Source organism: Balaenoptera physalus (genome assembly GCF_965194825.1).
Source record: "Balaenoptera physalus genome assembly, chromosome: 9".
In the NCBI taxonomy this organism is placed as follows: domain Eukaryota; kingdom Metazoa; phylum Chordata; class Mammalia; order Artiodactyla; family Balaenopteridae; genus Balaenoptera; species Balaenoptera physalus.
Window position 1 is genome coordinate 248,284 of NC_138888.1, and position 23,140 is coordinate 271,423.

A 23,140-nucleotide genomic window follows, 5' to 3' on the forward strand; every position below is an offset into this window, starting at 1 on the left:
AATCACTGAGCTGACACTCAGTGTGGTAGTATTAATACTTAGGAACATTAAAAATGCCTCAATTTAAGAAAATCTTTTCCGGCTCAGTACTTATTTTCCAAATCTGGCTGTACTCTGACCTCTTATGGGGCCCTGCAGCCTGAAACAAAGCCCCACACGGACGGGAGCGAGAGGGCCTGTGGGGTGGCCACGGCCTTGCACGCTGGACGGAGCGCACAGCTTGACCAGCTCACGCCATCCCGGGGATGAGGGACAGAGCAGAGAGCCGCAGAGTGGAGGCCCCCTGAAGCCACCCCCGTGGCTGCCCTGCTCTCCTTCTGTCTTTCCCCTCTGCCTGGTCCCCCAGGGAGAAATAGCTTCCGGAGGAAGGACGGTTCCCCATAGAAGCCCTTGACGTGCTCGGGTTTGACAGAAGGACACGAGGGATGACAGCTTGGGACGCTGCAAGATCAGCCTGCACCCCATTAACAGGAGGTGTTTCAAGAGCAGACACCTCAGCAATAGCACCGCACACGCATTATTACAGGGCTTCATAGCTGCACCAGGAATCAGGAGAAAAAGGGGGCATCCTTCCACAGCACTTTGAATTAAAAAAGTGAGAGAGGAGAAAGCTGCCTGTCAAAAAGCGTCTCTGGTTCTCTGGAAGGAAGCGCTATTTTGACAGTGCTCGCTAGTTGCTGTCATCATTATCCTTGTAAACTTTCTAGCTTCCCTCCCACCAGAAATGGGCTGTCCCTCCCACCAGACGGCCCTCCCCCTCAATCTGCTCCTCCTGCCGGGCTTAATTGAATGTCCTGATGCGTACGAAAAGGGTTAATGGCATAACCCAATCACACAATATCTTGGATTACAGACAGCCAGCGAGCAAAGGCCGGCAGCATGGTAACGAGGCCGGCACCGTGGGAACGCGAGGCGCACAATGCTGGGATTGACAGTGAGCGTGGAAAGGCCACCTTTGGGAGAAACCGTATCCCACAGCGATCGGGGAAAGTGAGAAGTAGTAGCAGATGCTGCAGGGCTACGAGCAACAGATGCCTTCTGGCCGGGGCTCCGCCAGCCAACCAGCCCACACCGCCCCGAGCGGGACGCGCGCTCCCGCCCCCGCCTTTGTCGGAAGAGGCAGCAAATACAAATATTGCAGAGGAATTAAAAACAGCAGATGGTGGCAGCAGGATTTGATGAGATCGGGGTCAGGTACGGGCATACATTTGGTGGCAGCATTAATCACCCGCCCCTCTGGGGAGCGGGAAGTTCAGGCCTCCAGCACCGCGTGAAGCCACCTTGGGCTGCGTTTACTCACTCGGCCCCTCCCCCTGCCTCCCCCCTTTCCGCAGGCTGACCCCGGATCGGCTCTGGATGTCCCATCAGATTTAGCAGAGTTTAAAGAGAACATATGTTGAATATTTTGTTAATTCAATTTGTGTTTAAATAATTGATGTCAGCCAATTCCAAACGTGGAAATTTAAAAGCCGCATGTGTTTGGTTTGATACATTATCTACCGCCCTATTGTGTGAAGTCGGTTGTTTTCATTATAAGACAAATGTTTGCCCCTTTGTCCTCTGGCCACTGTGAAGGGCCTGAAGCTCTGCATCCCCACACCTGCCTTCTCTCGAGCACCCGGAGGAGGGTCCTGTGAGTCCTGGACCCCTCGCAGAAGGTTTGGGCGGAGGGAAGGTGTGGCTCTCAGGACCCCCGGGGGGGGGGCGCCCACCTTGGTGGCTTCCTCGGGGGGGGCGCCCACCTTGGTGGCTTCCTGGGGGGGGCGCTGCTCTCACCCCGTGAGGATGTGGCTCGGCAGGGGCACCGCAACCACCCCAGAGGGACCCCGCTGGCGTGCCGGCCGCGTGTGCGTGGGGCTGGGCCGGCCTGAGCTGCTTGCGCGTGCGTGTGCCTGCCTTGCGTGAGGACACGTGGACACGTCACGCCACGCCGCATGAAACCCAGGTTTGAAAAGCTTTCAGAGGTGTGTCGAAAGACCCTTTGAGGTTGACCTCATATCCAAGGTCCACACAGCCGGCGGTTCTCTCACGAGGTTTGTTCTAGTGTTTTCTCGCCACGGGGGACCCTGGTGGAGGCCGGTCCTTGGGCCTTCGTCCTCAATGGTGGAGAGAGTGGGCAGAGGCTGACGTCTTGGCTCGTAAAGAAAACGTTTCTCTCCTTGAGGAAGGAAATCTAGATATGCTTTTTACACTTAAAAATAAATTGTATCGTTTGTTCCAATTCAGAAGTAATAGCTGCTCACTTAGAAACAGAGACAAGTAGAAAATAAAATCGTTGTTTCACCATCCACAGGCAGTACTAGTCACATCCTGGTGTATGTTCTTCCCTCCTTTTTTCCATGCACGTTTATTGCTTATAGATTATGCATCACTTTTAGATATTTATAGGATTATGATTTTATATCTTGATATTTTGCTTTATATTACAATGTAAGCACTTCTGTGCCCTTCAAGCATTATCTTGTCTATATAATATTCCATTGACTTGATAGATTTTTAAAGATTTTCTTTTAAAAAATATTGATTTGAATATTTGAAGTAGTAAAATTCTTTACGCTTATAGATAATGCTGGCATGAACTTGTTTTAAAAATAATCTTTTCTAGAGCTCAATTTATTTCCTTAGGCTAATTTTCCAGGAGTAGAAAAATGGGGGTAGAGGTAGGAACAGGAAAAAACTAGTTTCCCTTTATTCCTGTTCATAAAGGCAACACATGTTCATGGGAAAGAAGAGAGGATTTAGATCAAAGGAAAAAGGAAAGTGAGAAGCAAGCGGGGCCCATTCATGTTACGTCAGCTTTCATCACAATTGGGGTTGTCCACCTTTGTGGCCAGCTTTTAAAAAATTGTGGCCAAAAAAAAACACCACATAACATAAAATTCACCCTCCCAATAATTTCCAAGTTATGGTACAATATTGTCACCATACACACTGCAATGTAATGAGCCTTTTAAGTTACTGTAGGCACTTCCTATGTCATTAACTCTTTCCTAAAATAGGATTTTATAATGTCTATAGAGTATTTTTTATATAGATGTTCTAAAACATTTATTTAACTAATCCCCTTTTGTTGGTTATTAATGTCATGTCTATTTATTATTATTGCTAAATAAAACTGTAAAGAATGTCCTGGTATAAAAATTGCTGTGTAAACTTATTATTTCTTTAAGATAAATTTCAAGAAGCAGAATTAGTGGTTAAAATAGCATAAACCTTTTCAAGGTTCTTGATTACATTGCTTCATTGTCCTCCAAAAATTTGAACTTGGGTGTCCCAGCAGCGTTTGACAATGTGTATGTCCTATATCCTTGCTAACAATAAATATAGATACTTTAAATTTTTTGCAAATTTGATACATATTAATTTAGATTTTTATTACTTATGAAGTTGGACTAGGAAAATATATGTTTGTTGTTCACTTACATTTCCTACTTGTGAACTGGCTGCTCTAGAACTCACTGAAGACTCTTAATCCCTAGTGATGCCGTGGCTTCTCCGGATCGTGGCCTGTCATGTTCCGACATGGGTGTGCAGGTCTGGGGAGCAGGCCCTGCTTGCGTGTGTCTCAGGTAGGACTGTCTTCTTCTAACTGCCTCTGGGGCTTCGTGCCGCGGACACGGGCCTGGACTCCCCGTGACACCACTCCCTCCCCTGTGGCTTGAGTGGCTGTTCCCCTTCTCTTCACTTATTGGAAGAACTTGAGAGTCCAGTGGAAAATGCTTGTGGAGGGAAGACTTCCTAGTTCTGGGGCCAGAGAATCAATGGGACGGACAATTCTTCCTCCTGAGCCTAAGGGTCTGGTGGGACCTGAGTTCTGGGTTTGGGGGCTCCTCTTGTGTTGACATTAGCAGACGAGGGGATGGGGAAGCACGTGGGTCTGAACGGACTGGACGCCCCTGGCTGACACCTGCATGTCCCCGCGGAAACAGAGGCTGTGGGGACCCTGGGCTCGGGCCTCCTTGCTGCCGTGGAACTCTTCAAACTGTGGGCAAAATAGCAGGTGCTTGCGAGCTTTTCTAGGGAGACAGTCGGTTTCTTTCCTCAGCTGGTCAAAGCAATCATGTCTCTCAAAAACTTAAGCTCTTTGGCCTAAAAGGGAGACTAGTCCGAGAGTTGAGAAGTGGTCCCGGCGCTCGGCTGGGCCAAGCTCAGGCTGGACGGCTGCTTACGCCGGTTTGGAATCTCCTTTGAACAGGGTCTCTGTCATCGGAGGTTCTGCGTTTATTTATCCAATCCACTTTTGCTGGACATTTCTGTTCTAGGTCTATTTTGGTGTTGTAAGTACATTTGTTATGACTGAGTTCTCTTTCTAATACCTGTAATTTTGTAACTTTTCTCGTTAGGGAGCTCCTGCTGCTGTCGCACACCTGTCGCACACCAGTCTTTACCCCCAGAGGCCCACGGACGCCTCGCACTCCACCCCCACCCCCACCCCCACCCCCATACTCCTGCCACTGCGGCGGCCAAGGCTGCTGTAGGCATTGGGGCTGGCGAAACCCCATGAGCCCGTGCAGGGCTCCCTAGAAACACATTCAGCTTAGAAGAAAACTGGCCAGTTCAGTCAGTTCTGACTCTCCCATCTTTAGCATCTGCTGCCCTATTTCCTTTCTGGAGGACCCTGTCCCGGGGCTTCTTCAGAGGGATGTGCGTCACCGTAGAGTCTATGCAGAATTTTCTTCTCTGTCCTCTTGTTTGATTGTTTAAAAATCCCATTGAAGTGCAGACACGTTAAAGCAGAAGGACCCCCAGACCTGCCCGGTGCTGTCCCCTCGATGGGCCCTGCTTCTGTGAGAATGCCTGGGCAATGGGAACTCTGCTTTGAGTCCCTTGCGACCTGGGGCTTGGCGCTTTCACTGTTACTAGTCCAGAGGCAAGCGTGGAGCTGGTCCTGGGGCCGCAGCCCTCCCTCCCAGAGCAGGACAGGCCAGGCAGTGGCCATGAGCCTAGTCTGAGGATGGGGGTGGTCATGGGCATGGCCCTGAGAGGATGACACCTGCGCCAAGGCCTGAGGGGGTGGAGCCGACCAACCAAGAGTCCAGAGCAGCCTTCCGGGCAATTTCCCCTCCAGGGCCAGGTGTGCTGTTTGAGCAGCTCTGAATTCCCTTCTTCAGCCGGAGGCCACCCCCCCCCACCCCCTTAGCTGTTTCTCGCAGGACACGAGGCCGATTCCTGGCAGTGCCTGCCCCTTAGGAGGGAGGCCCGGGGCTGCCTGTCCCTGGGGGTGGGTCTGAGCAGTCCGGTGGGTAAGACGATCGCGTTCCCCGGATGGACGGAACCTAAGACCCAGCAAACACGGTGTGGCATGAACTCGCCTGGGCCAGGCCCCAAGGCTGAGCCGCTGCGCTGGGCGCCATCCTGTGCCTGAGAACGTGCAACGGGACCCACATAAGCTCCCCTGTGTGTTCTCCCGCCCCTTCGAAGCGGACGAGACCTCTCCTGCGGTTCTTTCAGAGACAAGGCAGGCTTGCCTGTCCTCCAGCACCCGGCTCCTGATGACCTGCACACAGGGCTGCAGACCCCGCTCTCCAGCAAGGACCCCGGGGTCACCATGGCCCTGTCCGCCTTAGACGGGCTCTGCCGTCAGCCGCCGTTCCCACACCTGATCGAGCCCAGGTATTGTTTCCTTCTCACCACTGCGTCTCATTGGGCCGAACTAGGTTCAGGCACCTGCGTGTCACCTGCATGTCACTGACTGAAGTCTGGAGGTTGGGGGAGGGGGCAGAACACACACTGGTTTCAGCCATCTTTCCTAGTTGGCCAGAAGTGAAAGATTTAAATTATTCAATTAAATTAATCAATTGGTTGAATTATTTAAACTCCCAAATGTACTCTTCAGCTAATTTTAGCGGAACAGATGCTCCATGTTACGAGGACGTCTCTACTTGACGGGGGTGGGCGGGTAGACCTCCGGGCCCCGCAGCGAGGCTCTGGATGCGCCTGCAAAGCTGGTGGTGCTCGGCGGGTGCATTTTGGCCATTGGGATTTGACGGCCAGAACCTGAATCTTTGCTCCGTCTTCGGTCTGTCAGGCTGGTTTCCGTGCAGGGTGCCGAGTAGTGGGGAGTGGTTATGGGCACACTTTGGGGGGGTCCACAGCTCTCGACGGCAGATGGGAGCTGCCCAGCTTCTCCTGCTGCCCCGGGTCCCGCGTTGCCCGCCGGGAGCCCTGTCATCTTCAGGGAACCCGACCTGCTCCTGCTTCCTGATGCCCTGCCGAGCCTGCCCGTGTCTCCCCGTGAACGTGGGAGCTGGGACGGTCCCAACCGCCAGTGCCAAGGCCCAGCTTGGGGCCGCGTCGGCCACTTTGTTGGGTGGCTTTGTGGCTGAGGCAGAAGGAATGGATGTGTTTTCTTTCCATCAAGTCTGGCTCGTGGTGTGGACAGTGTGAGGGTCAGAGGAAGGGCAGGAAGGGCAGGAGGGGCACCGAGCCCCGGCCTGCGTGGACGGCAGGAGCAGAGGATCTGGGCTCTGGGGAAGAGCCTCTGTCCGCTGGCCACTCCTGTGCCCCCAGGTCTCCTGGCTTGTCAGTCGCTCTTGGCTTCCTGTCTACACTCGATACTCCTCTTGTAGGATACAGTGGGTTATGTGTAGATGCCCTGATGGGCTCAGAGTCGCTTTCCCGCATAAGGATCCCTGAGAACCTTTAACGGTGGCAACGTGATTGTTTGTCTAAGGTCCTTAACTGACAGAAGAGAAGACGGCCATGCATTAATTATTTATGTAAATCGTCAGGTTTAGTTCTCAGCATCCAATAGGAAGTTTCTTTGTTTTACTTTCCCCGTCAAGGGGCCAATTAATCCAGACCCCCCCGAGCACGGAGATCCAGCTGTCATCGGCCCCATTGCTGAAAGGAGTCCTTTCCACCCGCCCAGGCCACCGTGAATGGGAAATTAATCAGCAGCATCAGAGAGCAAACTCCCACTTGAACGGCTGGGTCCTTTCTTTCCTGACCTCTGATTGTGATTTCACACCTTTCTGTAAAGCAGCTTCAGAGCCTTCACCTATTTAAGGAATTTTTCAATTAACATTTCTTTTCCTTGAGAGAGACCAGAGCCTTTGGTTCTCCACAAAAGGTCGGCTTTACTTTTCCTACAACAAATGTGCTCCGTTCAGTCCGTCAGGCTGCAGGCCTGTTATCTGGCATTGATGGTTTAGGTCAGCAACCCTCCCCTAATCAATAGCTGATCAGGCACAGCAGGGAGGAGTTTCTGCTTTAAATCCGTTCCTCTTCAAACTGAGATGGTCTCTTTTGAATAAAAAAATACCTTGGTTGAATTTTAAATCCATCTAATTGGCAGTGTTTAAAAAGAAAAGGAAAGAAAATATATAAGGAAAAGACAACAACAAAAATCTAGTGGGTTCTGAAGCTTCTTTTACTTTTGGTGGAATCTTCTTACGTTTTCTTCAAAATATACTTTTTCTTTGGCCACAGTTTTTTCTTGAATGTTTTATTAACTGATTAAATATTTTAATGGAGTCGCCATCTCTTCAAATAAACCATCATCTGACATCTTTTACAGAGTTTTAAATTTTCTATCAGAGTACATTGAAAGCAAAGGTTTAATAACAATAATATCTAGTCTGGAAGAACAAAATTTAGTGGAGAATTCAACTAATTTCACTGAAATTTTTATGTTTGGTGCTAAGGATCTTTGCAGCCAGTCATGTAATCTTTAAAACCCCAGTTGGAAGTAGCAGCACAATGAAGGGAAAACGCAACACGGAGACAAATGATCCAGCCGACAGAGGTGGAAGCCGAGGAAAGGGCTGTGACCGTCACAGCAGATGACGGCGTGGACCTGGGGGGCGAGGTGCAGGAGCTGAGCCCCCTGAGCTCAGGGAAAGCGAGTCTGGGGTTAAAATGCAGGGGTTTTTTTTGCATTCATGACTTGGTCTTTTTTTTTTTTTTAAACCAAAAAGCCAACTTTATTTATGAATAATCTAATGAACAATAAGCTTCCTGCACTCAGAAACTTGATCAATTCTAGTGGCTCTTGTGTATAAGATTACCTTCTGTGTTTGAAGTAAATACATTATACGTTTGCTGTTAGTTGGAAGGGGCCTATTTTTCAAGTCACCTTGGAGTTCACTTACTATGAAGAGAAAACTACTCTGCAAAGAGCCGTCTGTCTTTCTCATTCTGTTTCTACAGTGCATGTTGCTGTGACACAAGTGTTTCTGTAAAGCTGCTATTTCAGCAGGACACAGTAAAAATGAGGGAAAACGCTGCTCCTTGTGACAAAAGAAAATGCACAGAAAACCCAAAGCGGCTGATGAAACAAAGGACTTTAATTCATAAACTTGGCAGTGCTTCTGGAGCCTGACACGACCCCTGGGGAACCTTCCTGCACTGCACTGCGAACAGCCCCAAGTTCATCTCGGTGCAGCCCCGGAAGATGGGTCCCTTGCCTGTTGGGAAACTGAGGCTGAGAGAGGAAGCAGTAGCGAGCGCCCCAGCCGGCCTGTCGCTCTCCAGACGTCTGACTGTTGAACATGGTGTCTCCCTTGCACAAAATACCGTTATCTGGGGGCTGGGATCTAACACTAAACCCACAGATGGTGTTTTGAACGAAACCAGGGGTTCTCGTGTTCACCTGAAACCTGCATCTCCCGTGTGGCTGCCCCCCACGGTGCCCAGAGGGTCCCGCAAAGGAGGCCCCTCGGAGGCGCCGATGGTCCTGGGTGGGAAGACAGTCAGGACATTTGGGTTGAAGCGACTCCAAGAGGTGGTTGAACACAAGAGCTGACTCGTACATTAGGGAGTCAGATATGTACATCTGGGTCAGAACCCTAAAGAAGTAGTAAATTGGCTGTCTAGATGACGCAATTACTGTGTAGGACGGAGACTACGCCTATATACTAGGGACAGCAGCACAGACCACGGGCGCCTCCAGCCGCCGGCGACATCTCGGAAGCCGGGACCAGTCCTCGGTGCGGTGCGACTCCTTGGGCTGAAGGACCGGCAGCTGACCTGGCGTTTTTCTTCTCAGACATGTTTTTTGTGACCGTGGCTTAATAACACCTTTCAGTGCTTCCTTCACGTGAGGATCTAAAGAAATCCTCTCCTGTGAGCTAACCAGTCTGTCACGCCTGGGCTTACTCTTGGCCGGTAGAGGCAACCAGGGGTTGACCAGATGGCTCCAGCACGTACTCCGCCTTGCTGGGCAGGGCGTGCCCCTGGCTCCACCTGCCTTTCTGCTGAGGTGGGGCCCCCCCCTCCCGACCTCGGTCCCAGGGCGATCTCAGCATCTGTGCGTCCTCACGAGTTCAGCCAGCCTCCCCCTCCAGAGGCAAGGACGCTGCCATCCAGGGTGTCAAGCAAAACTGCTGAGCTCATCTGGCCTCAGCACTTCCTCGGTCTGCACGCTCCCTTTCCAAACCCTACACGCACATCTGGGTGTTTCAGCGTCTAGAAATTAAGAGGCCTCCAGAGGGAAGTGATTCCATGCAGACAGAGTCACCTGCACGATCCTCAGAGTCCCCAGGACCAGCCTTCACCACAGGGGCCGGGAGGCCATGTGGGTGGCCATCAGCTCAGGAAGAGCCCCAGCCAGACCCCACTCCTCCGGCTGAGAGCAGGGCGCTGGCTCTGGGGCAGGTGCCGCGGGGTCCCTGTGAGGCAGCAGCCCAGCGGGAAGCAGCTGTGGAGGAGAGGTGGGGCGTCCACTCACCAGGTGCGCTGGCCAGGGGATTCCGAGTGCCTGGGGACATGCTGGATGGAGGGTTCGTGGCCAGACGTTTGGCCTCGGTCGACATGGAGAGAAAACAGATGAGCAAAGGTGAGCAGGGGAGAGAGGCAGGCAGAGGGGCCGGCGCGGATGAGCTTGGCCTGAGTTGCAGCGTTCGCTGCTTCACATCAAACCTCTCCTCCAGGAAGGAGCTCTGCCCTGGAACCCGGGCACCTCAGAGTGGAGCCCGAGAGCCTCTGGTGGATGGGCTGAGCCAGGAGGCCCCGCTGGCCCACTCCTGACCGTCGCATCTCTGGGTGAGTGGGGACGAGGGCCCACGGCTGGTGTCCTGGGTTCAGACGACCGGGCAGCCCTGGGTCCACCAGATCCTGGGACCCGCGGTTTGCTCAGCACGTCAGAATCAGGTAGTTGGTGCAGCAGGTCTGTGTCTTCCCACAGCATCCGGTTTCTGACCCCTGATGTGTGTGGGGCTGCAAAGCCCCTGGCCAGGTACGGGAATATTCTTTCTTCCGGATTCATCTCAGCTCTGGCTGTGGGAAAGCTCAGCCAGGCAGCAAAGGCGTGGAGCTGCGAAGCGCTCACAGGTCTCTAGACCTAATCGCACATTCTGACCCACGATGAAGCGGCGTGTGACGCGGACCTGACGCGCCATCCGTCTGCCGCTTTGACCTCCCTCATCTCACGTTAACTCCTTGAATATTAGGACTTTGATTTAAAGACCATCGCCAGTGAACTCTGTGCCCTTGTGCTGATTCACCACCCGTCTCAGCTCTCACGGCCCCTCGGCCCTGTCCTCAGGGTGGGGCCCGTCTCCATCTCTCCTGCAGGGCTTTCTTGAACCCACCCAATCGACGCAACACTTCGGCGGTGAGAGTGGGCGTGCGAACTGGGGCGACTCGCTGGGAGATGGGCGTCTGTAGGGCTGTAGGGCCACGTCTGAGCCCCACTGGAGCCAACAGTGAACAGCCGCCCTGTGGTTACCTGGCTCCCCAGACGCGGTGGCAGGCCAAGGTCAGGAGAGAGGCGGGCCGAGCTCCACAGGCTGGCTCCACGTCCTCCCGGAGGGAAGAGACCGGCGTCAGAATTACTCAGGGGGTCTCGTAGCTGCAGGAAAAAAGGAAAAGGATTTACACCAACAGTCATAAGTATTTTCCCCTGAAAACTGTGCTCTTGGTGGCGATTTCTGCTGCCAGACATGCAGGGCTGGACTTGCCTCGGGGAAGGCTCTGTGGTCTCGGCGGCCAGCAGCGTGGATGGGTCCTGGGATCCCAGGACTCGGACACACGTGCCCTCCCCCTCTGCTCTCCTGTGAGGTCAGGGCGCTGCCAGCCTCAGACCGGGGAGGAGCCGTGGCTTCCGCAAAGAGGCTGTCCACACACTTCGTCCCGCACGTCCAGATGCCACGCTCCCACTGCCCCGGGGGTTTGCAAACATCCCCACTCCCCCAGCTCAGCTGTGTGACGGCCGGCCGGGCGTTCGCGTCTCTGCTCCTCAGAAATACTCACAACGTCACTCAGAACTCAAGGCTCCGCTGGGAAAACGTGTCTGCGAACTGCGTGTGCAGTTCATCTCAGACATGCACCATCTTACTGCTGATAAAAGAGTTTTGACTCCTCGGCTGATTTGCAGGCCGATCAACAGTGGGGACCCCAGGCAGGCCTGCCTCGGCCCTGCACTAGGATTTCAATTTTGAGGAGGACTTGCCTGAGGCCAGTCTGCAGAAGCCTGTGCGGGACATCAATTAGCCCCGCAGAAGCCGATTTAGTGAGTTGGCTTTTCAGAAGTGCTTCATCTGTGCGCAAAGCCTCCCGTCCACCCCCGGCGGCCCCGAAGCCCACGCGGCAGGTGCAGGGTCCCGTCTGGAGCTGAGATAGGATCTTGGCACCGGGAGCGCCTTGCTTTCCAGAATCCGCAGAGGCACACCCGTGCACACGCTTGCACAGGGCCCAGCACAAAGCCGGGGGACTCCGCACACCCCCAGCCATTGTTCCTGCCGCCGCCAGGGACCACCGGCTACAGGGCTCAAGTTACGTCCTCGTGTGGGGTGACTTCGCGTCAGATGCCACTCACGCCCAAGATCACGTGCCTCCCTGCTGGCTCCTGTGCCCTGGGTGCTTTAGCCACCGGAGCCCGTGAGGGGCCTCCCCCTCTGTCCCCCCGCTGCCCAGAGAAGGGGGCAGGTGCCGGCACATCTCACCTCTCGCCACGGCAACGAGCAGCCCTGCACGGCTTTGCCGCTGCTGCCCTCGGCCTCCGAGAGCTGCCAGAACATACTGGCAGAAGCGCGAGCAGGGCCCACGTTTCTAAGGAGCCGCAGCCAGGTATTCAGCTCCTGACCAGAACTCGCTGGGCAATGAGCAAGGTCAAGTGGAACTTCCTCTGTGTCTAGTTTCAAACCCTTCCCCGCTGTGAGAGCGCTGACGTGGCGCGATGTGAAAGTGCAGAAAACTATTCCCACGGGTGAGCGGCGTGGCGACTGTGAGAACGCGGCGGCCCTAGTTCCCGCATGTCTGCGGCGCAGACCCAGCAACTCAAGACGCCACTAAAAGGGGATTTTCCTGCTTTTCTCTTTTTCAGCCCCTCTGGACTAGGAGTCTTGAAAAGCAAAATGTCTTCTTCCTGCAGGATTTCCAGCTCCTCCCTGACTGGGGTAAATGCTTCAGATCTGAGCCTGTTTGTGAGAATTCGAGGCTGTGTCAGGGCCGTCCCTGCTGAGTCTGGTTCCTGCGGCTCCTGTGACTTCTCTGTCCTCAGCCAGGAGGTGAGGGGTCTGAGTGAGCAAACGGCCCGAGAGAACTATGTAAATGTTACACACACACACACAGACACACAACACACGTGTATGCATATACACACAACACACAGATACATGCACGCACACGCAAACACACACATATATGCACATGCACACAACAGAGAGATACATGTGTGCACACACACACCACCATACAACACACAGATACATGTATGCACATACACACAGACATACGACACACAGATACATACATACACATACACATGCATAGACATGCACACACACACACACACAAGTATATAAATAAACAATTTCCAAAGAATTTACCCAGCAAAGCTCACTGCCCCTGACCAGTCTTTCTTCCGGGTGAGTCATCAGACGCCCAGGGATGCACGTGGCCTCCTCACATCACAGGCGCGAGGGTGGATGCTAAAAGGCCTTCCTAGAGGAGCTCATTACCAGCATCTGGCACTTCGTGTTGTGATGTCACAGCTGTGGCGTGGGCACCAGATGAGAAATGCAAGGACCAGGAGGAGGGGGGTTGCTGCCATTTCCTTCCCTACTTCAACTGTCGAGGCTCCGTGACCAGACACTTTTATTTGCTTTTATTTTTTTCCTGAAGAAGCATGGCAATGAGTGTTTGCTATGAACTCTGTCTCCGCCTCTTGGGAGGGGTGCATTTTCCCCACACGGAGAGGGTGGCTTCATGACATTTCTCTCTGTACAGCGTGGCCGGCATGCTGTGCAAACCCCGCTGCGAGGTGGTGGATCAGACAGGCCCACGTAGGCAGTGGCCAAGGCTGATGTGCTCCAGGTGGGGGCCCCTGGGGGACAGAGGGGCAGGACGGCTCCAAGTCAGAGGTCTCCCTGGGCAGAGGCGAGGGCGAGGGTCAGATAACGGCAGGGCATGTTCCTGCAGAATGCCGGCCGGCTCGAGCCCTTGTGGTGCACCCATTTCAGAAAAAGCAAACTTTCCCTCAACAGCTTTGTTCTTCCCACTCTTGAGTGTGAGGCGACTTTGGCCCCTGAGCTCTTGGCGAGTGCGTGACATCAACATGTTGCAAACAAACAAGAGAACGCGCCAGGAGAAGGGGGCGCAGCACAGGGGGAGCCTCGCGGTGGGTCCCGCCTGGCGTGCGGGGCAGTGCAGATGCGGGTCCGGCGCAGGGCTGCCCCATCCTTCCTGCCCGTCTCTCGTCCTCATTTGTCTGACCGCCTCCTCGCACCGTCCGCCCCTGTTTTTCCCTCCCCTTTGTACAGGTTTTCTTGGCTCTCGCCCTCGGAGACCTCGTCTTCCAACTTCTCTGGGCCGTGCTCTTCGGGTGGCGCCAAATTCACGTGCCCGTCTGCACGCCTCCCCAGACGGTCGGCGCCGTGTGTGAGAGTGGCACACGTGTGCACACAGGTGCGCGTGAGGACACTTTGCCACGGTCCTTTCTGTCCCCTCTCTGTCCCAGGCCAGGGCGGACGTGGGAGTGAACTTGTGCCAGACCCTCCCTGGGGCCCTGCCCCGGGCCCCGGGCTCCTGACAAGAGAGGGCAGCAGCTTGCCCAGCGGCCAGACGGCCGCGCTCCCTCGAGCAGCGCCAGGAAACCGGCCCAGCACCCTCCGGGGACGAAGCGGGAGTGGAAGCGACACGGCACCCTCGGTGTCCCCCTGCCCTCTGTGCTGCCGCTGGACCACCGGCCCTGCCAGGGGATGGGGGTGTACTCCAGCCCCAGGAAGGGCCTCGCATGGCTCTCCCGCACTGGGGAGCGGGCCCAAACCAAGTGCACTGCGGCCCCGGGAGGAGAGCTATGGGGTAACAAAGAGACAATTAGTGGTGATGTTTATGCATGAACAGGCGGCCGGGCCCCGGGACCTGCTGCCATTTCTCTGAGAAAGCCCAGATGATTCCCCTGCTGGTTACATCATAGGAATCTGAGAAGGAGAAACCTGTTGGATCCTGGACTTTCTCTCCCTGATGGATGTGGAGCCACACTGAATGTAAATAAAAACAACAGCAGTTCTTGCAGAGGAAGGAGGCGCTTCAGAGCTTTTGCAGAAAAAGACCCTCGATTCCAATCCTCTCGCCACCTTGTCATCAGAGGTCGCGAGCACTTTCCCCAGTTCTTCCCGCCATTTCCCCCATCACTGCAAACTCCAACTGAGGGGCCTCCCTGGCGGTGCAGTGATAGGACTCCGTGCTTCCAACGCAGGGGGCACAGGTTTGATCCCTGGTCAGGGAACTAAGATCCCACATGCTGCGCAGCCAAAAAAATAATAAAATAAAAATTCCACTTGAACTTTTTAAAAAAGTTTTTGATGTAAAAATCTGCTTGACGTAAGACAAAGCAGCCTTGATTTTAGGCAGTCAGAGGGAGACCAGCATCCTGGGTTTCGGGGGCTGAGGCTTTTCCCAGGACATGGGACTTTCAGTGCTAAAAGCAGGACAGTCCTGGGCAAATCAGGACGGTTGGTGACCACAGATGCGGACGTAGTTCTATTCTACCTGAGAGTTGGGTGGGAAACAACAAGACAGGATGCACTGCACACTCTGGGGCAGTGATGTTAGGCCTGTACCGAGGACCTTTAGAGAAGGTGCCCCTTACAAGTTGAAAAAAAATGAAGCCCCCTTTTGGGATGTTCTTGAAAAACAGACTGCATACTGAACGATGAAAGCAGTGGAACCCAGTACCCGGCACCAGTGGGCATGCGGTCAGAGAAAGGAACTGTGCCCAAGTGATCCCAGGGCCCAGGTGTTCAATGCGGCAACTCCATCTTTCACGAATTTACCAAGCACGTCTTAGGCTTACTTGTATTTTTACCTGTAGCGATTAAAGACTGCAAACGTGTTTAGTGTCATGCAGGAGTCTCTTGGAAGAGCTGCCCCTCCAAACCCTTTGCTCGAGCCCCATGGAGAGCGGGGCTGGGGCTCGCGGGGGTGCTGTGGACGCCGGGAGCAGGGCAGGTCCAAGCTGGTTTAGGGCTTAGAAGCAAGGCATACGAGACGATCGTGACTCATCCCGCGGTGTTACTGCCGATGGGCGCTGGCTGCTCCTTTGACAACACCCCAGGGGCTCAGCGCCGGGAGGGGAGCAAAGAGTACCGGATGGGCAGGACTCCAGGTGGCCGGCCTGCGACCTGGGCAGGCCAGGAACACTTCTCGTTTCCTCACGCGCAAAAAGAGGGTGCTGGCCCCAGTGGTCCGAAAAATCCTGCATTTCTAATGGGGGTTTGACAAGAGCCACCCATAGATATTTGTCATGTGCCGATCCTGGGCCTGACTTTCTGGTAAATTGCGCTGGTTGGGAGAAATCTGATCTAGGACAGTTCTAGGAGACCCACCCCCTATTTGTAAGGAAATGATGAGACTAAAATAAAACTGTTTATAAAGTCCATTCACTTAAGGAGACAAAAATCTGTGTACAAGATCCATTTAACCTCAGTGGTGTTCTCCGTGGGGTGAGCCCAGGGTGCCGGGGGGAGTGAGCACAGGCCGAGGGCCCCCGGCCCCGAGCGGCCTGGCTTGGGACGGCTCGGCAGGAAGGCTCGGCTGGGCTGGCTTCTCACCAGGAGCCGAGTGCAGAGCGCACCGGGCCTCCTGCGAGCCAGGTGAACGCCGTCCATGAACCTGAAGGGAGGGTGCGGCTTGCGCGCTAAGGACCCGCTCAGGGTAACGTCTCTTTTTTTAGCTGCCGGTTCGTTCTGAACGAGTTGATTTGGGAGCTTGTTCTTTTGCATGGCTAGGTTGCTTCATGTAATCTTGAGCCCCTCCCAGCAGATAACATTCCTGAGGCCACTGGCATTCCTCGGCCTCTAGGCCCAAACACCTGGAGGAGAAGAGCTCCCGACGGTGGAAACTCCCCCGCACCACAAATCAGTGTCCGCGTCCACCCCAGCACCTGTGGACCATCTCTCTTCAGAAGCCTGGTGTGCAGGAAACTCATTACCCCTTGTCTGACGTCCAGAGAGGGCTGCCACCGGCCTCCTGGGTGTGGGGCGTGTGGTCCAGGACCTCCCCTGCCCTGAGTCACCACCTCCAAGCCTCCACCGGGGAGCAGACGGGACTTGTGTGAGCCCGCGGGCCATGGGCTCAGGCCGTGACAGGCCAGGTGAGAGGGTGAATTCCTAAGCCAGTACCTTCGAGGAGAACACCCCGCCTTCAGCACGGCAGGAATTTGGGGCTGCGGGCGAGGGCCAGGAATGCAGGGCAGAGGGCAGCAGGCAGGATCTGAGGCGGGCTGGACGCCTACCCAGAAGCAGGCGCGGGCCTGTGTGAGCCCCACGCTGGCACCGGAGGGTGGAGCAGTCGGCGCAGTGACCCGAGAGACAAGCGTTGGCCTGCCCGTCCTTGTGCCGGGCGACAGTCGGGGCAGAGCCGCCCAGGGTCCCTCTGCGTGGAGGCCTTTTCTGAGCGGGGGCAGCTGGCGGGAGGCCCAGAGCTGGGGGCGGGGAAGCTCTGCTGTTCCCATGCCCCACGCCATGCAGGGCAGCCCGAGAGAGGCCCTGGGAGGACGAGTGGCCCACTGCTGACCCGACCCCTTGCACAGGCTGCAGATGCCGGGCCCTCCCCCATCAGAAACCTCAAAGAGGACACAGGACACTGGCTGCATTGGAAAAAGACAAGTAGGTCAACATCACTCCACCTGAAGCCCGCCTTCCCCTCTTACCTGGGTCCCTAAAGTACCGTGGACTCCAGGTTCTGCCCTGGCCTCAGGGAGGGCATGGGCGGGTCAGCAGTGGCAGGTCCCTCGTCCTGGGGCACCTCACCCTCTGTGCCACGCCCCGCCCCGTCTCTAGACGGACCACGCGGAGCCCTCACAGCCTTCCTCCTGGGGCCCCTCCCAGAAATGGTGGTAGCAGCAAAGGCTTGAGCAGGTGTGCAAGTGCCGACCCAAGACTGGGACCACGAGACCCCAACTGGGAGGGAGGGTCTGCAATGCCCCGCCTTTGTCCACTTTATCCAGATGGGGGCATCCCCCTCCGGGGACGGCGTGAGAGGTCAGGTGGGCCCGTCCGCCGTGGGCACAGGGACAGTTCGAGGTGGTGACGGTGTGAGGAACGTCGCCTGGCGTTACCTGCTGGTGGCAGAGGCTGGGGCCGGGTGGCAGCCGTCTCGGAAGGGCTGGTAAGGACGCAGGCAAAGCGCCTCGAAGGACCCCAGCACGGCTCCATTAGGTACAGTTTCTGCTCCAGAACATTAATCCGTTTTAATTAGGGGCCCACAGTCCGAAGGGATTCCACAGGGAGGTCCGGGCAGGTGGGGCACAGGCAGGTGGCTGGGCTGGGCGGTGGGAGGGGTGGCAGGAGGAAGGGAAGGGGCAGCCGTGGTGCCGGGAGCCCCTCAGGTTCCAGTCCTCGTGCACCCGCGGTGGCGCCGGCAGCTGGGGGAGTCCCGGCCCCCGGGGCTCAGAGCTGTGTTTGCAGCGAGCCCAGCCCACTGCGGCCCCTCACTTGTGAGTCTGTGTTGATACAGAGACGAGGGTGGGTCAGGAGGGCCTCGGCCTCTCTCCTGTGCCTTTGGGGGCCCCTGCCCGCCGAGCTCAGAGCCAGAGGGGCACAGAGGGTTTGGAGATCACGTTTCAGAGGCAGCCCAGGCACTGTTTCACACGTCCCCACCGTCCCTGCTCTTCTAACAAGCGTTCAGGCTGCCGGCTGGGGCCTCTGCTCACAGAGCCCTGGGCTGGACGGTCCAACAAACCCATCCCACGCTGCTCTGCAGGGTGTGACTGGAGAGTTTCCGGTGCAGACGCTGCCTGGCGGTCCTGGGCTGCATCGTCCTCAGGAGCGCCACCCACCCACCGGACTCCTTTCTGTTCCTGACCTGCAAGTCCAAATGCTACGCTTCTCAAAGTTGTGTTTTTCTGATAACCTACAGAGAACGCTTACAAGTGAGGAGATGATGATACCGATTATTATACGTGAGGAATCTGTTTTTGAAACAAAATAACAAATCCCGTGTGTGAGCTCAGGACTGGGCTCCTCCCCATCCAGCGTCCTTGGACTTCTTGACGCTGAACATCCCGCTGTCTCCTGCCTCTGTGACATCCCTTCTGTCTCCCAGGGTCCAGCCATTCGACCCTCTGCCGGACTGGATTGCTGTGTCCTCCTCACCGGTGGCCCCCAGACTGGCCGCTTCCCACCTGCCCCTCCCTTACGTGGCTGTGTCTCCAGGTTTCCCTCCTTTTGGGAGACCACGTACAACCTCCATGGTGATGTCCCCAGGGACGTCTCACCTGCACCTCTTTCTTGAGCGTGTGCCGCTCGGAGGGCATTTTCACCTGTGTTGCCCCAGACCCAACTGGTCTGAAGCCAAGATCAGCCTCCTTCCCTCCCAAGCAGTGAGTTTCCAACCAATGGAGCCACCATTGCCTCCATCCCCTGGGCCGCAAGGCCTTTATCTACAAGTGTTTATTCAGTACTTAACCCTGCAAGCCGCTGCTGTGCAGCGGGCAGCAAACCCAGACACAGCCTCCGCCGAATGGCAGTTATACTCTACTGGGAGAGGCAGACACTCGTCAAATAATTACTTAACAATATGCAAAGTAAACTGTGGGAAATGCTCCAAAAGAGAGGCTCGTGACCCTGCGATGACCCTGCTATGACCCTGCTAGGAGGCCACTGAAGGCTTCCCCATGGAAGTGAGGCTGGAGCTGAGTGAAGGGTGAGGCCTGACCAGGCAGCAGGAGCTGAGAGCATCCCGGCGGCGGTGCACGCCCAGCAAAGGAAGGTAGGGCAGAGGATTCTGGAGGGGGCGTGTGAACGAAGGTCAGGGGGAGAGGTAGGAGCTGGGACCACATTGACACTCAACAGTCTGGCTGCAGAGAGGGCCCTGTTTGTGGCATGCTAGGTGCAGCCTGGCACCAGGCTCTGCCGAGGCGCCAGGCTCTGCCGAGGCGCCAGGCTCTGCCGTGGTCCAGGCTCTGCCGAGGCGCCAGGCTCTGCCGTGGTCCAGGCTCTGCCGAGGCGCCAGGCTCTGCCGTGGTCCAGGCTCTGCCGAGGCGCCAGGCTCTGCCGTGGTCCAGGCTCTGCCGAGGCGCCAGGCTCTGCCGTGGTCCAGGCTCTGCCAAGGCGCCAGGCTCTGCCGTGGTGCCAGGCTGCTTACATCCACCTCCGGTGTGTGCACTGACTCATTAAGTTCATCTTTCCTTCAGTCGAGATGCTCTTGGTCGGGCCCTTTCCCAACGTGGAGCCGTGTGGTCAGTCGTGTGGGCAGAGCCATGCTGCAGGACCAGCTCACCTGTTCTGTTTATTGGCCTGGAGACTTTGGGCACACAGGCGCCAAGCCGCAGGCCTCAACAGCAGTAGAGGCAATATTGTTGACTTGTTGTGAGGTCGAAGGTCACAGCTCACATGAGCTCGGGGCGGTGATGGAGGCTCAGTGTCTGACGGACGGTGGTGGCTCGTACAAAGAGAGATTGGGCTAGTGTCTTGCCTTAGCTTTGCAAAGTAAATTTCACGTTGATTTTAAAAGGTTGGCACAGTCAGAAGCCCCTGAGGTGGGGGACAGAGGACACAGTCGTGGGAGGGCCGGAGGGCCACAGGGGAGGAGACGCCCCCGAGAGCCTGTGAGTTCTATCCCCAGCACCTCCCCGAGGGCCCTCCTGCCCGGACTGGGCTGCCTGCTTCCAGCGTGCACGCCCTCGGCACAGGCCCGTCCAGTGTCCAGCAAGTGCCAGGACCTGTCCGTCACAGCAGCCCCGGGGCCGCTGTCGCTCTGCTTCCAGGAACCGCTGGTTGTGCGACTGCAAGCTGTGGTGTCGGCGAGCTGGCGTCTTCAGAAAGGCGAGCGGACAACCCGTGCTGCCAGCCGCCCGCTGCCCGGGCCTGCGAGGAGGCGGGCGTGGTAACAGGCGTCTGACGCTCGCCCCGGGCTCAGTGGTCCTGTGTGCCCTGCTCAGGGCTGTCCCAGCAAAAAGCCCTCGAGCTGAAACAACACAGCTGGCATCACAGCTGTCCACCTCTCCCCAAGCAGCCCTCCAGATCGCTCCTGGAGCTGTGGAAAAGTGTGGGCCTCGGGAGGTTCCCCTCACGCCCCCCAGGACCCTGCTCAGGGAGCCCGAGGGAGCCGTGACAAGGTGTCCCCGTCAGCCTGCAGGAACGTGACCTGCCCTGAGCCTCCCCAGCCAGAGGGGTTTCCACACGGCCCCCACTCCCTGCCCACACGCCGCCCACCGCTAGTTCCCTAAGAGGAAGGGCCTCGCAGCGTCTTGCTTCAAAGGCCGGACGTTCTAAGGGAGCCTGCCGGCACCCGCTCGTCCTTAGGGGCCACATGCCACTGCAGGCCCCTTGCAGACAGCGCTCGTTCAGTCTGCACGGCAGCTCCACGAAGGAGGGACCAGTACATCCATCTGGAGAGTAGTAACCAAGGCTCGAAGAGGCTAAGTAAATCCTCCCAGTCACCCAGCTTGTGTGCAGCAGATCTGGGATTCAAACCCACATGGTCTGGCCCTAGAACCTGAGCACTGAGCCCTCCATGGTCCTCGTGGACCCAGAGTCCGTTCTAAACATCAGCCCCGAGCTCTTTCCCTAAGATTACAGGCTTCAGGATTTTGTGAGGGCAAGAACATCTCAGTTCAAAGTACTTTCTTTGGCACTGAGCCTTCTGGTGGAATGGAGATGACTACAAACCTGAAACAAAGCAATGGCAGGGCAGGTGACTGAGCCAGTGGCTAGAGGACACAGCTCTGCTCCGTGTCCTGCACCCCTGGGCAGAATTGTCCCTGTGCCCCTGCCCACACCGGGCACCCAGGACACCTTGGCGTCCTTGGCGAGTGGGTCACACACTTGGCACTTTCCTGCTCAGGTGCAAATCTACCCTTAGGTGCTAACACAGACCTGCGCAGCGACTGAACCCTGAGGCCAGGACGCTGCAGGCCCTGTCGTGAGGAGAGGCTCTCACACAGGATTCGAAGGGCCATCCGATGCCTGGGGTCTCTGGGGGGCACAAGGTCAGGACTCTCCCCAGGGTCCAGGCTCTTCACACCCACGACCCCGCGAGGTGTGTGCAGGAGCTCAGCCCCTTCCCTGCATCACAGGGACCAGCCCTCGCCTGCCCTCTGGGGATCCGATGCCTGGAGTGGTCAGGTCGCTAGCGCTGGCCCCTCTCTCAATTTTCCCCAAACGTTAATGAAATCCCGCATCTCCAGGGGAGAGACTGAATTTCAGTGTTTCCACATTCCTACCATGAACAAAAGCCAAAGGAAACCCAGATGGTGGATGATGTGGGTTTATTTTGCTTTGTTTTCATTGTGGCCCAAGATTCTCTGGAAAAAGTGATCTGTCTGATTCCGATGTCGGTAACAACTGAGCTCCTGTTACAGAAGCGAGGACCAGATCTGCCACCAGGGACTGGCGTGTGGACCAGACATCCCCGGGGGAAGGGCGCACACGGGGAAAGCTGAACCCTCCCCTGCCCCGACACAAGAGAGGGAGGCCGGCAGATGAAACTGGAGAACGGGGTCTGGGAAGGAGACCGGGAGCTACCTCTCTAGAGTCTACCTGAAAATATGTAGGTCAGGAACGCTCATCTCCTGGCCCCGGAGGGAATCAACGGGAGACTTAGGGAGCGGGGCGCATTGGGGTTATCTGAGTTCATCTCCCATTTCCAAGCTCTCCCAGGAGAGCCGCTGCTCCCAGGAAGGGGGACTTGCCAACCTGTCTCATTAGCTGAGAGCTCGGCCACACCAAAAAGCCAAATAAATTGGCAGTGACTTTCTTTGGTTGAAATTTTTAAAATCCCAGATGAGTTTGTGTCTCAGAGCTGCCGGGTCACCAATTCTGACTCCACTGCCGGATGTTTACAGCCTGAGATGAGGATCTTCTCAACATCACGATTCACTTTCCTTGTTGTAGAATCAGGCTGCTGCCAGCAGCGGTCCCAGAGCCAGCTCACAGGGCTGTGCTGCGTGACACGTGGCCTCCGCCACAGCGTGCGTGCTCGCAGGATGCGCTCCCGCTGGGTGCCCGCCGCCTCCCCAGTCTGTGAGCGCCCCCACCCCCCGTGAGCCCAGCCCGGGCCTCAGCGCCCCGCAGGCAGCCTGCGCTCTGCTCCTTGCATGTGCCCCGCGAGGCCACTCAGCTCAGGGCTCCCCGGGCAGCCCCAGGACAGGGGACGGGGTTTTCCTCTTGACCTGGGAGCAGGAAGGAAGGATGGGGAGCACTGCCGTCCCATCAGCTTATCTCCAAAATCATAAAACCCACAGCAAGTGCCATTAGCCACTCGTGCAGAGGCCATGCGAACGGCATCGCTGCAGCCCTTCAACTGCCTCCCGTGCGCGTGCCTGTAAGGGCGAAGGAGGCACTGGGCTCCCAACGTGGTGTTCTTCCCCTGCTCATGCCTGAGGCTGGCTTTGTCCAGTAGAAATTTCTAGACAGTCCAACGCAGTAGCCACTGGTCGCATGTGACACTGGGCATTTGAACTGTGGCTGGTGAGGATGAGGAACTGATTTTTTAAATCTTATTTAATTTTAATGAATTCTAATGTGAACCCATATATGGCTAGTGGCTACCATCTGGGCTGACGCAAGTCTGCACAGCCGAGCCAAGTGGAATTTAAAGTTGATTTTGTCTTGCCCTAAGCTGGTGGAAAGAGCCATAGTTTAAACCATCTCCCCGATCTCTTTTTTTGGTCTAAGAGACGGTTTTGCCCCTGTTCTGTTTGAGGATGTCTGCCTGCAGGTGCTTCATCCGTCTTCACAAGTGGACAGGGCTC

The 23,140-nt window shown here is 56.1% G+C and overlaps 2 long non-coding RNA genes across 3 annotated transcripts in view; both read left to right on the forward strand.

Annotated features, from left to right (window-relative positions):
• Positions 1-5,222: 5,222 nt before the first annotated feature.
• The window catches only part of LOC309667427, a 48,146-nt gene continuing 30,228 nt past the window's right edge, over positions 5,223-23,140 (forward strand). Inside the window, exon 1 of the long non-coding RNA XR_014267766.1 lies at positions 5,223-5,613. This is a non-coding gene — a long non-coding RNA (uncharacterized lncRNA). The remainder of the gene's footprint in view (positions 5,614-23,140) is intronic.
• On the forward strand, positions 14,758-21,786 carry LOC309667428. 2 transcript variants are annotated; one of them, XR_014267768.1, is made up of 4 exons: positions 14,758-17,051; positions 17,393-17,603; positions 18,304-19,155; positions 19,580-21,786. It is a non-coding gene; the product is annotated as an uncharacterized lncRNA (long non-coding RNA). The 2 variants fall into 2 exon arrangements; XR_014267767.1 differs by having other exon boundaries at positions 14,758-17,603.